Source organism: Octopus sinensis, linkage group LG16 (genome assembly GCF_006345805.1).
Source record: "Octopus sinensis linkage group LG16, ASM634580v1, whole genome shotgun sequence".
Taxonomy (NCBI): domain Eukaryota; kingdom Metazoa; phylum Mollusca; class Cephalopoda; order Octopoda; family Octopodidae; genus Octopus; species Octopus sinensis.
This window is the reverse complement of record NC_043012.1, coordinates 36,584,120-36,602,504: the sequence shown is the minus strand read 5'-3', so window position 1 is coordinate 36,602,504 and position 18,385 is coordinate 36,584,120. Positions and strand designations below refer to the sequence as shown.

The window sequence follows — 18,385 nt, the reverse complement described above, 5'->3', positions numbered from 1 at the left end:
TCGCTCATACTCCCACTTAATCCTTCCCTTCTACTCTCTCTCTTCCTCTTTTATACAATGTCTACTTCTGGATACTGAATCTTCCGCTACCACGTCAGTTATACCTACTTCTACCACCACCACGTCTCTGCTGCTGCTGCTACTTGCTCCAGCATTACGTTACTACTCCTACCACTACTATTTTGTTACTCCTACTACTACATCCACTATAACTATTCCTGTTACTCCACTGCTACTACTGTGACTACTACCACCACTTACTGCTACCATCGTTGTCGATCTCGGGAGGGGAGCGCAGTCGTCCGTTCTACTAGAAATAGCAGTTAAACTTTAAAATCTCACCCGGCCGTCTTATATAACGACAGGATACATTAAATAATAGAAACGTCCAAGATAGCTTTAAAAAAAAGATGTGATAGTCATGGGTGGAATACCTTTAACCGTAGCTCTACTCTAAAACAACAAAAATCACTGACCGCTACCACTGCTACTGCTATTACTACTAATAATAACAACACTGGGTTTCTTTCTTTCCTGTCGACATCCGTTATGTAACCGAGCTATTTTGTCTTTTTCCTTCCTCTCTGGATCTTAACTCCATTCCAAACGATCCGTGGTGGGTCCACGGAAGCTTCCCATCCTCTGTCAATTGACCTTTGACACATGACCCCTCCCTCCCGGCTGGACTTCTTAACCCCATCAAGTCTCATCGACCTTCGTAACACACCAGAACAATATTGGTTAACTTTCACCTTTTATTTTATTTACTCGTGGCTTCTCGTTCAGACGATAAGGGGCCGCGACCCCCGGTCCTTTTCAGGGAAGGAAAGGAACGTGATGTCCTCAAACAGAAGACCTGGTACGATCACCTCTAATAAAATATATTAGACTAAAGATACCCAGATGGCCGGGTGGTGGATTTAAAGCCGATGACGGATTAAATCTACTACTTACAATCATAATATTAAAGCTGTTGTTGGCATCCACCTATAATTGTAATATGGTCGAAGGAAAACACGTCTCGCTGTAACGTTTCACATATTAAATAGAAATACATCGGGAACCGCCATGTGCCACTACAATCCGTTGGAAAGCTTTCATGGTTGTGTTGGTACCTTTTCACATTAAAACTGCGTTGATATTTTTATTGCACTTGCTTCAGTCATTTGGCTGTGGCCATGCTGTAGCACCGCCTTTAGTCGAACAAATCGACCCCAGGACTTATTCTTTGTAAGCCTAGTACTTATCCTATCGGTCTCTTTTGTTGAACTGCTAAGTTACGGGGACGTAAACACACCAGCATCGGTTTTCAAGCGATGTTGGGGGACAAACAGACACATATATATGCATATACGGCGGGATTCTTTCAGTTTCCGTCTACCAAATCCACTCACAAGGCTTTGGTCTGCCCGAGGCTATAGTAGAAGACACTCGCACAAGGTGCCACGTAGTGGGACTGAACCCGGAACCATGTGGTTCGTAAGCAAGCTACTTACCACACAGCCACTCCTATTGGCACCTGATTACACTATACCTGTGTTGGATTGTTTATTACACTATACCTGTTTATTCCCTTACAACATTAAAACTATCTGACTTGTGTTGGTACCTTACTATGTTACCCCATGCCTTTCGTGCTATTTTATTTACACTATAAAGCTGCATTAACACCTTACCACATTAAAAAGTGTTGACAATTACATTATGACTGTATTAGTATTTTATTTCACTCTGGCCGTGATTGGTACCTTAATACATTCAGACTGTGTTGACACCTGACTGCAATGTTGGTGTTGGCGCACAAACAGAGCTATATCTGGATCCTGTGAGAACATTTACACTTACCAAAGTTGCTTTGTTTGTTGAAGTTGTGTGGAGGGAGACATTTACTTTAGAAAAACTGTCCAATTGAGTAGCGCTAAAAAAAAAAAATAGAACACGAAGAACTTCCTTGCTAAAATAATTATTGTTATCAAAGTCGTAGGTTTGTAGAATCAGTGGAGCATCAAAGTAGTCGATTGGTTCAATGTCGTTGAACACAGTGGGCCTGTGGTTGTTACTTTAGTCCTCGTCCTGTTGTTTTCAATTCTTTCGGGGGTCGATTTTGCATTTTATCACCCCCGTGTCAATAAAATAAAATAAAATAAGTCAAATTACCGGAGTCGATTTATTCACTAACTTCTCAAAAACAAATGGGCCTTTGCCTTATGTTAGAAATTGTCGAGACTCAAAGCTACATTTTATACCAACTCAACTATTCGACTGGTAAGTTGTTTCATCAACGACCCACAAATTAGTGAAAAAGCAGTTGACTATTGGAATTAAACTCTGATTGTTAACTAAAATAACTTGTACACTATTTAGCTGTGCGCACCCTATTCTACCATCCACCGTCTTTTCTCAACCTCTCTATTAATTCGATAGTCCCTAAGGTTGGTGAAAAGGAAGACAGAAGCAATTGTAGACATTCATATATTACGGTATCTCCTCTTTTCCTTTTTTTTTTTGTTGAGATCATGAGCAAAGTCTGCCGATGACTAACTCGGATCTTCAACGGCTGGTCAGACTGATGAAGTTGGCGTTTAACTTGGGGAGAAATATTGTGGATAGGCAGAGAATTACAAGGGCTTAATGCCCTAGGAGAAGAAGGACTGGATAAAAAAAGACGGTTGGGGTCTAAGATGAGTGACGCGGAATGGGTGATAAAAAAGGAGGGTGACATTTAGTGGGACAGAGGTGGTTGTGAAAAGCAGAGGCGCGGGCATGGCTGTGTGGTAAGAATCTTGCTAACCATATGGATGGTTTCGGGTTCAGTTCTACTATGTGACACTTTGGGCAAGTGTCTTCGGGCTGACCAAAGCTTTGCGAGTGGATTTGGTAGACGGAAACTGAAAGAAGCCCGTCGTGTGTATATATATATATATATATATATATATATATAATCATCATTACCATCATCTTTTAATGTCCGTTTTCCATGCGGGCATACGCGTGTATGTGTGTGTGTTTGTCCACCACCAATGCTTGACAACTGGTGTTGGTGTGTTTACGTCCCTGTAACCTAGTGGTTCGACAAAAATGACTGATAGAATAAGTACTAGGTTTTCCAGAAACATAATAAATACTGGGGGTCGATTTGTTCGACTAAAATCCTTCAAGGCTGTCCCCCAGCATGGCCGCACTCTAATGACTGAAACATGTAGAAGGTAAAAATAAAAAAGAGACTTGTTGTTGTGAATGTAGAAGATGGTCGAACAACGAGGAGGAGTATATTTGAAGGCCTTTAAATGTTGGAATCTGTTGGTGATTGTCTTCGTCTTTTACACATTCGTTCCTGTAATGGCTTCACGCAAACCTTGCCAGAGTTTACATCATTGTGAGGCTGATAACATAAGCACCCGACATTCGAGGAGCACTGAATTGATAAGCTATAACTATCCTTATAATAATCCTGCTTATTTCTCCGTTACTTAGCCCGTCCGTTAACGCTTTCATGGGATTAGTTGAAGGGAGAGGAGGGAAAGGTGGGGGTGAGAGAAATGTGTAGTTTTTCTCCTTTTTTAAATAAATTTTTTTCCTCTGTTACTTAACCCGTCTGCAACGCTTTCACAGGATTAGTTGAAGGGAAAGGCAAAGAGTGAGAAAGAAAAAGAAGAGAGAAAAAAGGAAGAAGGCGAAAGGGAGAGTGCTGTGTATTAAGTTTTTAAAATTGTGCATAAATTATAGTGTATATGTATATACAGAGTGCATTAATTAATCATCATATTTCATTTTCTTTCGCTTTTCAATGATTAACAGATGAGAGACTATCTTTTGATACAGACACAACACAGGCTACACTTTCAGTTTTTTTTTTTCTTTGGGTAAAGTTTTCAGAAATAACCCAATAAGTTTACCCTTTATTCCGTGAAATATTCATGGGTCCTACTAGTCCCTGATAAATCTATGTTGAAGAAAAAAGAAAGAATCATAACTGTCCTTATGTTTATGTATTTGTTTTGCAAGAGAATATTGTTAAATTATTTCCTGGTAACATCCTTATGGTTGCCGCTGCTCATATAACTAAGGACACCAATGGATCTCTCCTGTTCACTGAAGTGTGTCATCCTGATGAAGGATTGTATTGGACGTCACCATATTCAGTACAACCCCTAACACTATCCTCACCTCTCTCTTCTAGCAAGATGCCTATGTATGAGGGATCAGAGTTGTTCATTTGTGAAACTTCCTACCATCTCTCTTTCTGTGCTGCCAGCCATCACTCCCTCTTTCCCAGACTTTAATTATTGATATCCCTTATTCACGCTTTTTCATCAACAGATATGTGGCTTTTACTCTCTCTTTCTCTCTTCCGTTACTCCCTCAACTACCACCTACTCCTCCTAGTTCTGTTAATGTTCACTTCTGTTCACTGTTCTAATCATGTTATGTTCAATGAACAGTGACACCATAGAATAGTGAAAACTCTTCAGGGTAACAGGGTAGAAAACAACCTCACTAGTGCTGGTGCCACAATAAAATGCATTCAGCAAACTGTGTTGAGTGGTTAACAAATGAGTGGGGACAATGTAGAATTGAAAGGATCCTTTAATATGTCTAAAGACATGATAACCTCACTAGTGCTGGTGCCACAATAAAATTCGTCCAGTACACTGTAACCTGTTTAGTGTTAAGAATGGTATCCAGCTGGTAAAACTATGCCATAATGGAACATATGAATGAGACATGGTTCTCCAGTCTGTCTCCAAATAAGAACTGATTTGGGCCATAATGACCCATTCAGCCTAGCATGAAAAGCAGATATAAAACGATGATGATTGTTAATTATTCATCATATTATACTTTACTAAATTACTTTGGTGTAATTCAAGCATCCTCTTCACTAGAAGCTAAATAACAGTGGCACTCCTTCAGCTAGAAACATGAAAAACAAAAGTTTGTCAAGCCATGTTTAGACCCTTAACTTTTATTTCCATATTTTTTGTTGTCACACACTGCATTTGTTTGAATTAATTTTGAAAATAACGAAGAATTTAGTGGAATAACTTTGTTGTTATTAAGCTGATGACCAGAATAAATTAACAAGAAATTTTCTAAGAAGTTTTAACTGAGATCACTATAAAATGAGAATCTTATCGCATAGAATCAGGGGTGGTCTCAAGTAAGTTGGTATCAAAAGAGTTTAAAAGATTACAGAAGCACTGGAGATTGAATAAGGAATTGTGCACTTTGCAGGGAAAGCTAAACAAAACTAGGTTTTAAAATTAACCTTTTTTAGTTAGATTATTTCTTTTGAAATGCGTGACGTTTGTTTCAATTCCTTTTAGTTGGGGTTTGGAACCCCATGAAATTAGCCATGAAATTTCGATGGGAGCCCCTATGTTTCTTTAACCCTTTAGCATTCGGATCACTTTTTCAAATGTAATGCTTATTTATTCACATTGTTTTCAATTGATCATGCATTATTTCATGGCTTCAAGATTTCAAAGATGTAACTGGTTATTTTTAGGGTAAGTGTAAATAGTCTCAAACACAGGGGGGCGTCAGAAAGGTTGTTTGCAATCACTGGAGAATTTCTGTGGTTCACCTCGGCATTCACAGTGAACTTCTACTCATTCACAAACAAGAAAGCTTGATGCTTTGGGTATCTCATGGCTCTGATTGCTTTGGCCTTGGCTGTTAGGAAGTGGCAGTATCATTGAACACAGCTGGTCACACCAAGGACCTCAAGTGGCCTGAACTCTTTACATGAACACCACCCTGTACTTAACTCCATGTCCCCCTACATGGCCTTGCTATTTGCTCTTGAGCCAAATTAACTAACTAACTAACATTCACAGCTGTGGACACCAAGGAAAGGACACATTGCATTTCTTTGCAAGAGTGGTCGTGGATGGGTTGGCTTCAGTTGAGCATTTGAGGCCATTGGAAAACTTTGGATTGTGCTTGGAATTACTTCAAGTCTTATGTTCTTTTCTATCAATATTTCCCATTTTTTAAAATTGTTTATACACACTGTTACCTCCCGTGTTGTTTCTGCAGCTTTTTACAGCAGCACTGAAGTGTCCTCTCCAGTTTTGCGCAGGCCTGAGCTAGAGATAAGAAAGTCCTGGGTAGCCCAATCGTCAGGTTTCCTCTCTCGACCTTGCTGATGTAGTCCAAAGGAGTGCAGAGCATTACGTTTGGCACCAGCTTGGTTGCAGGAGCTGCCGGAAGAGTGTCGAGTCGAACACTAAACCACCTTCGGGGCTCCACTCGGGATTTCTTTGAAGGTTGTCTCCTTTCCGTAACCCTGTAGGAGTGTTTGTCCAGGATAGGACTACACAGCCACAGCAGGAAATGTATCAGGACATGAAATGTAAAAGCCGGACTAGACTATTTTATGCGCAACTCCATTGTCTCCCAAGATAAAAAGGATGCCAACAACAATACACACAATAAACTGTTGCTTTTGGAAGTTTCGTCAACTTGACAATTTTATTGGCAGCATGCACGATGCATGCCAAAACAATGATTGCAGAACAATTTTGTTATTCGATGACATTCTGTTTTCAAATCAGTTTGCAATTTATCTGAAAAGTAAAGAGGAGGAATAGATTTTCAAGCAAGCAAGGTTTGTCAAAAATGGGATGTCAAACCCATTAAGCCACCTGCTAAAATTTGGTCTCAATTTGCCTGCAAGACCCTGCACACTCTGAGGAGATTGCTGTCAGGAAAGGCATCCAGCCATAGAAACCATACCATAAATGTAACATAGGAGGGCTGTAACTCAGAGCAAGAATTGACTTAGACTATGAGGACTCATCCAACTCATGACAGCATGGAAAAGCAGACATAAAGAGATTACCATTTTCATTCATGCTAGAATGTGAAAGATATAAAATAAAGATGACAAAGATGATGTTGAATGATACACAAGTCAACCAGGGAGCTGCTACAGAGTATTTTTACCTGCTAGAAACAACAGCCAAATTTTCTCAAATCAAACTCTATTATCCTAAGAAGATAAGGAAACAATCCTTTGGTCATCATTAGTCTGCTGAGAGATAACCTGGGGCTAAACAGCAACTTGTAGTTAATTAATCAAACTGCAGAAAGATGAGGAAAAACCAAGTCGACTCTGATTGTGAAGAATGCAGAACCAAATTGAGAAATAAATGACCAAACTGTTGGTGCAGGTGTGGCAGTGTGGTAAAAAGTTTGCTTCGGAACCACATGGTTCCAGGTTCAATCCCATGGTGTAGCATCTTGGTAAAAATGTCTTCCGCTATATATTTCTTTACTGCCCACAAGGGGACAAACAGATTAAGTCGATTATATCGACCCCAGTGCGTAACTGGTACTTAATTTATCGACTCCGAAAGGATGAAAGGCAAAGTTGACCTCGGCGGAATTTGAACTCAGAATGTAATTGCATACAAAATATGGCTAAGCATTTCACCTGGTGTGCTAACGTTTCTGCCAGCTCACCGCCTTATGCCTTCCGCTATAGTTGACTGAAGCCCTTTGAGTGGATTTGATAGATGTAACTGAAAGAAGCCTCTTGGGTGTGTGTGTGTGTGTGTATATATATATATATATATATATATATATATATATATATATATATATACAGATAGATAGATACAGATATATGTGTGTGGTTGTGTCTGTTTGCCCCCCCACTCCCCACTACTATTTGACAAGCAGTGTTGATGTGTTTATGTCTCTATAACTTAGTGGTTCAGTAGAAGAGACTGATAGAATAAGTATCCGGCTGAAAATAAAAATAAGTCCAGGGGCCAATTCATTCAACTAAAAGTTTTCAAGACGGTGCCCCAGCATGGCCACACTCTAATAACTGAAACAAGTAAAAGATAAAACTTGGATTTTCTTTAATTTGCCTGTTTTCTTCTTTTTTTTTTTTGGTTTCTGTTTTTTTCACTGTTTGTGGAGGAAGGGGCAGTGGCTTTGACTGTTGCAGGCCCTTTTCCAAGACCAGTGAGTTTGATGTCATTGATGTTCTGTTCAAAGTGTTGCTGGTCAACACCTGAGCAGCAAGAAGACTCCAAAGGAAGGTGTCTTGGGGAAGAAGGATTGGAAATAGTGGCTAGTGCAGGGAAGGGGTGGGGGAATAGGGTGCAACAAGGGTGATGAGAGGTGGAGAGGCCAACAGGTTACAGGTGTTTGGGTGGAAGAAGTACAAGACCAGCCAGTTCTAAGAAGCAGAGGCTGTCAAATATTCTTAATTTTTTTTTTTTGCACAGGCACAAGGACATAAATTGAGGGGAGGAGGTAAAGATGTTTGAATGAACACCAATATATAACTGGTACTTATTTACTCTAGAGAAATGGAAGATAGAATCATTGATGGCAACTAGGGTTAAACTAAGTTTGCTGGCGTATTTAGCCCTAAGTCAGCCCTGATCAAGCAGCCCCGTGACGAACATTCATCTCATCTTTTTCACAAACCAAAGATGAGGTTGTCCATTTTGCCCTTCTATCTTTAAGATAGTAGAATGTCGTATACGAGAGAGCTGGCTGTTATTTCTAGCAAGTCAAGTAATGACAGAGCTCTCATTTGCTCTTGTTATACAGGGATGTAACTAAACACCACAAAGCATTTTGTGATATTCTACATATCTATCTTACTGGCTTTTCAAAGTGGTCAGTCATTTAAGAATTAAGCAGATTTGACAGATGGAAATCTGTTTTCAAAACAATAAAGCTGGTCCCTTCAGAGTCTAAATGTAAAATATTAATTACTAGCACTATGACCCAGCGCTGCTGGGTCATAGTACTAGTGCATGCATATACAGCTGTGTGTGTGCACTCTAACATACGAGTACTGCCCAAACCCCCCGACCAATCACATACACCTAGCTGGCATTCAATTGGCATATCACGTTTCAGGCATTTTGATTGGGTTTTGGATAGAAAATTGACAAAAAAAGTCACTTCTATTGATTTTTTAATGGCTTTGCGGGTTGACTGGGGAAATGTAAAGATGTGCACGACCACCCTTGGACGGTTTTGAATGACCATAGAAAGTGCGTGCCCTCTAACTGAAAAATTGTGGATTTGTATAAAGGACACACACACAGACAGACATTTTGCCATTTATATATATAGAGACATTAGCAGGGTTCCTGTCTTGATAGTCCACATCTTCCTTCTCCAAGCCCTATGCCCTATAATGTGCATTTTCTCTCTCAGCCCTGCAATGTGTTCTCCATTCTCCTCGCTCTATATGCACCCTCTTCTCCCAGCCCTACAATGTATACACCCCTCTCCCAGCCTGACAATATGCACCCCTTGCTAGTCCCCAAGCTCTTGAATATATGCCCTTTTTTCCTAGTCCTTCATTGTGTTCTCCTTTCTCCCAACTCCATAAAGTGCATACTCCTCTCCTACCCTAAAGTACACACCCCTTTCTTTCATCCCTATAATGTGCATCCTACTCATTCATCCCTGTAAAATGTGCTTCCTTCTCCAGTTTTTTTCCTACGTATTCCTCCAGCCACCACCCTCTTTACATTGTGTATAATTTTATGATCCTGCACATAATCAAGTTAACCTGATATCTGGTAGAATTTGAAATGTTTCAAAACAAATCATGTGACAGTTTATAATACCCCATAGGCTTCTTATCTCATCCCTCCCTACCCATCTGTCCCGGGACAACCTCACCCGTTGTCTTCATAATTAAGCTTTCTTGTTTTTAATTAGATGAAGAAATTTTTGAAGTTGTTCAGAATTTGTGCTGTACCCCAGGTGACAGCCTGGTTTGCCTTATGCAGAGCACCAACCCTCATTATTAAATATATAGAGTAAATGAGTCTCAATTCATTATAAAAATATTTTAATTTAATGCATGGGATTAATATGTAGTTCAGTAAATGTCTAGTATTTTGATATTAAGCAAATACAGTGCATACACATACCTTGGGGCAACTTGGGTTGGTGCCTTCTACTATGGCAAACCAAAGCTGTGTTTGTGGATTTCATCATCATCATCATCATCGTTTAACGTCCGCTTTCCATGCTAGCATGGGTTGGACGATTTTGACTGAGGGCTGGCGAACCAGATGGCTGCACCAGGCTTCAATCTTGATCTGGCAGAGTTTCTACTGCTGGATGACTTTCCTAACGCCAACCACTCCGAGAGTGTAGTGGGTGCTTTTTACGTGCCACCGGCACGGGGCCAGGCGGTACTGGCAATGACCTCGCTCGAATCTTTTTACACATGCCACCAGCACAGATGCCAGTAAGGCGATGCTGGTAATGATCACGCTCGAATGGTGCCTTTTATGTGTCACTGGCTCGGAGGCCAGATAGCCACTCTGGCAACGATCATGCTCAGATGGTGCTCTTAACACCCTACTAGCACAGGGCTAGAGTGCCAGTAAGACAACACTGGTAACAACTACACTCGAATGGTGCCTTTTATGTGCCACTGGTATGGTGGACAGAGACTAAAAGAATCTTGTAGTATATATAAGTCAGGCGCGGTCCCAGGAATTTTTCGAAGGGAAGGCACAAGGTCAAAAGTGAATACAATTCCAGGAGAAAAGGCTGTAATAACATTATTTAGAAGGGCACATGTTTTTCTTGAGCGGGGCATGTACCCCTCAGGCCCCTCCTTGCGTCCACCCCTGTAAGCGACACTCTGTGGGTTATGGCAAGTGTTCCAGTTGATGTAATCAATTGGAACAGCTTGCTCGTGAAATTAATGTGCAAGTGGCTGAGTACTCCACAGACACGTGTACTTAGGGACATACAGTGTGACACAAAATGTGACAAGGCTGCCCCTTTGAGATATAAATACTACTCATTTTTGCCAGCCAAGTAGACTGGAGCAACATTAAATAAAGTATTTTGCTCAAAAGCACACCAAACACCACCAGGAATCAAACTCTGGACCCTACAATCATAAGTTGGCCTTAACCCTTAATATCGTAATAACTGAAGGTAGCAAGCTGGCAGAAGCGTTAGCACACGGGGCAAAATGCTTAGCAGTATTTCGCCTGTCTTTACATTCTAAGTTCAAATTCCGTGGAGATCGACTTTGCCTTTCATCTTTTTGGGGTCGATAAATTAAGTACCAGTTGTGTACTGGGATTTATCTAATCGACTGGCCGCCTCCCCAAAAATTTCAGGCTTTGTGCCTAGAGTAGAAAAGAATATTTTAAGGTGGCGAGCTGGCAGAAACATTAGCACACCAGGAAAAATGCTTAGTGATATTTCATCTGTCTTCACATTCTGAGTTCAAATTCTGCTGAGGTCAACTTTGCCTTTCATCTTTTTAGGGTCGATAAATTAAGTACTAGTTGCATACTGGGGGATGATCTAATTGACTGGGCCCACTCCCCAAAAAATTTTGGGCTTTGTGCCTGAGTAGAAAAGAATATTGTAATAACTGATTCCTTGTGAAGTTATATTCTTAGAGAAAGATCTTGTATTTATTTATTATTGTGTGCAAAAATATTTTTTACTATATTGTGTCCGACACATTCTGTCAGTGGTTCTCAAAGTTTCCTTCCCAACCATGTAGTCTAGGGTTCAGGCCCATGGTACAGCACCTTGGGCAAGTCTTCTACTATAGCTCTGGGCCAACCAAAGCCTTGTAAGTGAATTTGATAGATGGAAACTGAAAGAAGCCCATCATGTGTGGGTTTGTGTGGTACTTTTGTTTAGATATCGTGTGATGGTCGTAAATAAGTTTGGCCATCATACAAACAATCTTGTAAAGGGGAAATGTTACCTTGCTTGGCACCACATGCGGGTTGGCAACAGGAAGGGCAGCTGGTCATTGGAAATCTGCCTCAACAAATTCTACCTGACCCATGCAAGTATACAAAAAAGTGAACATCAGAAAACGATGATAATCTCTGGTGAAACACACGGCTTTTGTTTCGGTTAATTTCTTTTAAAGCTAACGAAACATTTAATAAAATAACTTTGTTGTTATTAAGCTGGTGTTTGGAAGTAAAACATGAAATTTTGATGCAAGATTTTAATTTAGATCACTTTGTATCATAGAACCAGTAGGGGTGGTCTCAGGTGGGTTGGTAGCAAAAAGGTTAAAAATTAGAAAGTAATGTAGAAAACTTATTGCTTACCTTATTATACTGGTCATACTAGTGTATAACAAATTTACAAATAACACATTTTTCTCAAGTCACTGAAGCATTAACTTGAATTTTCTAAAACTGTCAATTCTGTTTGTTTTTTTTTCTTTTTAATTCTATGTCACAACTATTGTGGCATGGTGCATTGCTTGAGGGTCACTGTCCTCAGTGAACAATGGAACTAAATACTAAATACTTAAGAAAATGGTGCTAAGATTTGTTTTGCGTGTCCTGTTTTGGAGCCTTGACTAAGCTTCATCATTTAAATGGTATACTAACTACACAGTGTATATAGGATTGAGGATTAAGTTAAGATAATAATAGGTAGATGGCAAAGGATGCTCACCTTTTTGATCTCCATGTGTCTAACACACGTGGACATGCCTACAAAGTCAGAAAACAACACAGCTCCCATGACTTTCGGAAACATTTTTTCACGCTCAGAGTTGCTGAAGCATGGAATAAACTGCCTGCGTTAGTTGTTGACTACCATGACACTGCATCCTTTAAGGCCCTCATGCTTTCCAAAATCCGCTGAAACTACACCTGATTATATATACACTTTAGATGAGTTGTAGTGCACCTGAGCACTGTACACAATTATTATTATTAATATTATTATTAAATCAATGTGAATGCCATTCTGCTACAGTGGAGAAAATGCCGAGCTGTCTGTTGTGTAAGGCTAAAGCCAGTTTAGTTTGAAACTCAACCATATGTCACTTTGTGTCAATACTAGGAAACCAACCCAGAAGAAAAATTGTCAATAACTTTTGAGAAAAATAAAAGTTACATTAGCTTGGGCTCAGCTAAGGACACGTGTGTATAAGAGGAGGGGGCAGTGAAGGCAGCAGAAATGATTAGAAAGCTGTAACCAGATGGTTTATAATTGCTTGTCTGCTTTAGAATAAAAGTTATGTTGCAGTTGGTTTTAGATTTCATGAGTTTATGGATAACTGATAGTACCGGTAATATGCTGAGGTCATCCAACGCAATCCATTCTTCCTTCTACCTCCACTTCCTTTAACCATTTTCATACCAACCCACCTGAGACCACTCGTGCTTCCCTGATACAAACATTCTGTTTTAAAGTGGGTTAAATTAAAATCTTCCACCAAACTTCCTTGTTCATTTATGTTCTAAACACTGACTTAGTAATGACAAAGTTTTTTTTTTACTAAATTCTTCTCCTAAATTAATTGAAACCACAACAGTGTATTTCAAGAGAAATATGGTAAAAAAAAAAAAAAGGGTTAAAATGTTGCTTTGAACCTCAGATATTTTCCTCATTAGTGCAAATTCCTTTGTATATTCCCATTTTGCCCCTTTATTTAAAATGGCCAGCTTTGTTTCCTGATTCTAAGTTTAACTGTTTACCAATGTTTTCTTTAGTGCAGTTATTATTTAAGGACAGCTCATTACAGGTTACACTGTTCCACAGAAAAACTCACAAAGCCACCAGACTTACAACCTTCCAGGTCAGTTTATATTACATGTCTGTTAGTCAGAATGCTCCAGAAATCCATTGATTAGACATAAATATGTCAGTTGTAGTAAACTTCTGACTACATCTGATATTACATCTTCAGACACAAGGTCAGTTGTTTATTGTTAGGTCAACAACTCTGCGAGGAAAGGTACTGCAGCTGTGGCCACCTATATTTCGTTTTGGTTTTAATATCCAAACACAGTATATTTAGCATTACATTATCTAAATGTCTTCTTTTTTTTTTTCTTAAAGACAGTAAGGTGTGATTATAACAGGTTGGCTGCTATTTTTAGCAGGATGAGTGACGTCATAGGTTAGTTTGTGACGGTAGAAGTAAAAGTAATTTGAATTAACACACGTATATTGCTGGTATTTATTTCAGTGCCATTGAGGGCTTGAAAAGTAAATAAATTTTGTTGAACAGAAATATTAATTTTGTTAGCAACACAACTAAGACTATAATAGTCCAACGGTGTTGGACGTTGACACACACTTATAATATTATATATATAAACACATTGCTAATACATAGATACATACATAGGCGCGGGCGTGGCAGTGGTAAGAAGCTTGCTTCACAACTGCAGGGTTCCGGGTTCAGTTCCACTGCGTGGCACCTTGGACAGGTGTCTTCTACTACAGCCTCGGGCCGACCAAAGCCTTGTTAGTGGATTTGGTAGATGGAAACTGAAAGAAGCATGTCGTGTATATATATATATATATATATGATATATTTGTGTGTGTGTGAGCCTGTTTGTCCTACCGCCACCACTTGACAACCAGTGTTGGCGTATTTACCTCCCCCGTAACTTAGCGGTTCAGCTAAAGAGATTGTTAGAATAAGTACTAGGTTTAAAAAAAAACAACAAAAACATAAGTACTGTAGTCGATCCTTTCAACTTAAAAAATCCTATAAGGCGGTGCCCCAGCGTGGTCGCAGTCTACTGACTGAAAAAGTAAAAGATAGAAGATATATATACACACATCTAATATAGTAAGTAATCTACTGAAATATATCCCCGGGTAGTAGTTTATATTACATCATGCTATATATATTTACCTGGTGTTACATCACACTATGTAATCGCTTATACTACTATATATATATATATATATATATTAGAACAAGACAATTATATACACATCTACATGGATACATATAATATCATACTGTTATATACAACCATTTACTGGCTACGTATTAGTAATACATAATGTTATATACCTCCTACATGAAATATGTTATATTACATGATGTTTACACATTTTGGCTATGTGACCACACATTGACTCTATGTGATCGCTAGATCCGCTAGAAATAGCAGCCACCTCCAAAATATACTTCTACGGCGTAAAAAGAAAAATGATATTTTGATTAATGTAGTTCGTTGTATAGTGTTACTAAAAGAAGACGAGATAATCACGGGTGGAATGCTTTTGAACAAATATCTGCTCGATCGATGAGATCCGACCTGGGATAAGGACAAGACACCTTCACACACACACACACACACATTCTGTCAATTTAATTGATGTGTAATTTAAATGTGAAATGCCTTGCCTTATTTGTAAATTTCCTATAGTTTCTGTACTCTGGACATTGAACGTGGTGGACACCCTGTGCGAAAAGGTCGTAGGTTCGATATTTACCAAAGTGACGCTCCACATACAACTCATAGTGACCACCATACCTTAAACACTGCCAGTCGAGGCGAAGAAGACCGCGATCAAAGCATTTGTTTGTTTTATTCTTTGTTTCTCACCACCACCAAGAGAGAACGGGATATGTGAATGTGTGGTGCTGATGCCTTTTCCTAAGGTAAAATGATTAGACAGGTGGGTGTGGGCAGCTGGTCACGGAGACTTAATCATTATTCTTTATTTGTCTGTTCGATACGAACCAAACATCCTGTCGATGACGAATTAAAACATTCAACAGTCAAATACGGTGTTACTGACTCGTAGCTATGTGGGAGTGTCCAAGCAGACCTTGGTGTATTTTTAGGACATTTCTCAGTCTTTTAACAATCGATAAAGGCCGATGTTTCGTTAATTTAAAGAAATACTACACAAGTATAACTGGTTTTAAGATGACCACCGACCGATGAAATACTTGGCACATGGCATCGGGTTAACACTCGTGGGATTTGGTGACAGTTTTATCTATGGGAGACGATAGTCGAGATATGGTTAGTAAAGTCCATAACATTATTAGATATGTTGGTTTGTTTTGTGGCTAGCAAGGCACCGTTAGATCTCTCGGTTTGGGGACACAAGTGAGGATTTGAAACCGAAACCACAATAATAGTCCCTAAATCGAATGATCGTCGGCGTTTGGGGACAAAGAGAAAACGTTTAAGGACCAGAATTTATGGGGGTGGGGGTGTGGTACAAAGAAAACGTTTAGGGTTCAGTATTTATAGGGAAGGAGAAGGGAAAACGTTGAGGGCCCTATATAGAACAGAGGAAACGGCATATCCTCAGAATGGATTAGCAACTTACATCAACCGAGAATCGAAACCGAGTGGCGACAGAGCTTACCTCTTCGTGTAAATCGCTCAACCAACGGAATCTGAGAGATCGGCCTCTTTCTATGTCGAGTGTCTGGTGGTGATACACGTGATAGCAATAAAGCAAGATCGGGGAAGACTGATTATGTCTGTCGAGGCAGACGGCAAGTGGTGGAGAGAAGAAAGCAGACAGGGGTCTCACAGAACACCTTTCATACTAATTCAGACATTTGCGAATGTGTTTGAAACGGAGAAATTCTTCGATTGTGTTGGGAAGAACGACAGAAAATATATTATTGAACAGTGTTGCCATGTACGAAGTGGAGGAGGAGGAGGAGGAGGAGACAGAAGAAGGTAGAGCTGAGGAAAGACTCGAGTGTGAGTGAAGCAGGTTATTTGCCAGAGTGAAATAAATGTTAATATTTTATGGAACACGACGGAGAAGGGGCGGAAATCTTTGTATATTTGTTAGGGTTTTTTTTTTCTCTTTAAAGAAAACAAAACAAAAATTGATTTAAATGAAACTGAAGAAAACAAACATAAGGTGATTAAAAAAAAATAAATCGGGGTTTCTCTTTAGAACAACCGGAAATCTTGGGAAGCACTTTAAAAAAGGTCGATTGAAATATGGTGATTTGATTATATGAGCGAAACAGCCCAGGTGTTCAATAGCAAATGGATGTGAAACGGTTTGGGTTAGCGTTGTAATTAAAAGCTGCCATCAAAGTACACCGTGGCCTTGACATTAATGTAGGTAACTTGTTCTGGCTCTGGTGTTTGTTAACCTCACATGAAGAATACAGCAGGTGAGACTCACAGAATGAAACCGAATCCGAACCGATTTTTGTTTTAAATCCAGCAACTCTAAGAGCTGCTGCCCCCTCCGCCGACTCCAAGTAGGTCTGATACCTTAGTTCAGCCAGTGAGAATCTCTTCTCTTTGGATGGAACCACAGACATTTAGGTCAGGTGCAGTATTAGTAGTAGCAACAAGAACACTACTACGATCGTCTCTTAAGTTAATTTTAGATTCGATCTCCAAACAAATTATGGACACTTCACAAAACACAAAGATAACAATTGGGAAATTCATCAATTTTAAAAGAAATTATTCTGAAAAAAATTCATAATCAATGGTAATTTCCTGCCGCGTTTTCTCTCTCCTTCACGGATATACATAGAATCTATGTCAAGTTAGAGAGACCCAAATATCTAATTTCTGTGAGGGAATAAAAACTAGAGGTCAATGAAAGTGGAAAGAAACGATGAGTGTCCCCGAAGGATCCCTAATTAGGTTCGTATCAGGGTTAAATTTAAATGAATAAATGCCAAATTAATAAAATAGATTTTATGTTGTTTTTTGAGTTGGTTGATGTTCATTTTATACACCACTTGAGAAGGATCCGATCGTGTAAATAAGGTCGTTTAAGTATTTTTTTGGGTCGGTTTTTCCTGTTTTTTGGGTTTTTTTTTTTTACTTAGGAATTGGAAAACTGTTTTATTGGGAAAGGTCTAAAGAAAGACTTGGGGAAAAACAAGAGGCTGTGGTTATCTACGATTAACGTGGGTCTACGGTAATATGTTGTTTAGAACATTGACGAATTAACCAAGATCCACTTACTGTAGAAAAGACACCAAGTCTCTCCTCGATTTCGAATACAACAATAAATAAAGCAGCCTCACGACTGCTCACCATTCCATTCTGTCAAAGACAGTCGTTGCCGCTCCTACCACCACTACGACTACTACAACTCCCCCCTCGACGACACACTTCACTCCTACTCTCACTCTCTCTTTTCTCTTCCTGCTACTCCTTCCTTCTTTATCTTTCCTTTCCAGTTATCTCCTCCTGTCCCACTCTCTACTTCCTCCTCTTTATTACTCTCTCTCTCTTTCATATAATTTTCCCTCTCTCACACTCGTCTCGTTCTCTCTCTTTCACTTTCCACTTATTTCCTCTTCATTTCACACTCTTTCCTATTTTTCTCTCTCCCTCTCTCATACTTTTACTCTATTCCTCCTTTTACGCTCTCTTTTTTTTTTCCCAGTTATCTTTTCCTGTTTCTTTCATTTTCTACTTCCCCTTTATTTCTCTCCTCCTACTCTCTTTCTCTATTCGCGCTCTCAATCACTACCTTATTCTTTCTCACTCTCCTCCTATTCTTTTTTCTTTCTCTCTCTCTTTCTCTTTCATTCACTCACTTCCTTAGCCATTTCTCACACACTCGCTCATCATCCTATCCCTGTCTTCCTCTCTCTCTCTCTCGCCTCTTTCTG

The 18,385-nt window shown here is 39.5% G+C and overlaps 1 protein-coding gene and 1 long non-coding RNA gene across 5 annotated transcripts in view; one reads left to right on the top strand and one right to left on the bottom strand.

Moving 5' to 3' along the window:
• The window catches only part of LOC118766562, a 28,683-nt gene extending 28,478 nt beyond the window's left edge, over positions 1-205 (bottom strand). Inside the window, exon 1 of one of the 2 annotated variants that reach the window (XR_005002499.1) lies at positions 1-205. This exon is cut by the window's left edge and continues 645 nt beyond it. This is a non-coding gene — a long non-coding RNA (uncharacterized LOC118766562). The other variant, XR_005002500.1, reaches the window with a different exon arrangement.
• LOC115220302 (putative uncharacterized protein DDB_G0294196) overlaps positions 1-18,385 on the top strand; it is a 69,071-nt gene that overhangs the window by 27,952 nt on the left and 22,734 nt on the right. The gene's annotated exons all lie outside the window — the stretch shown is intronic.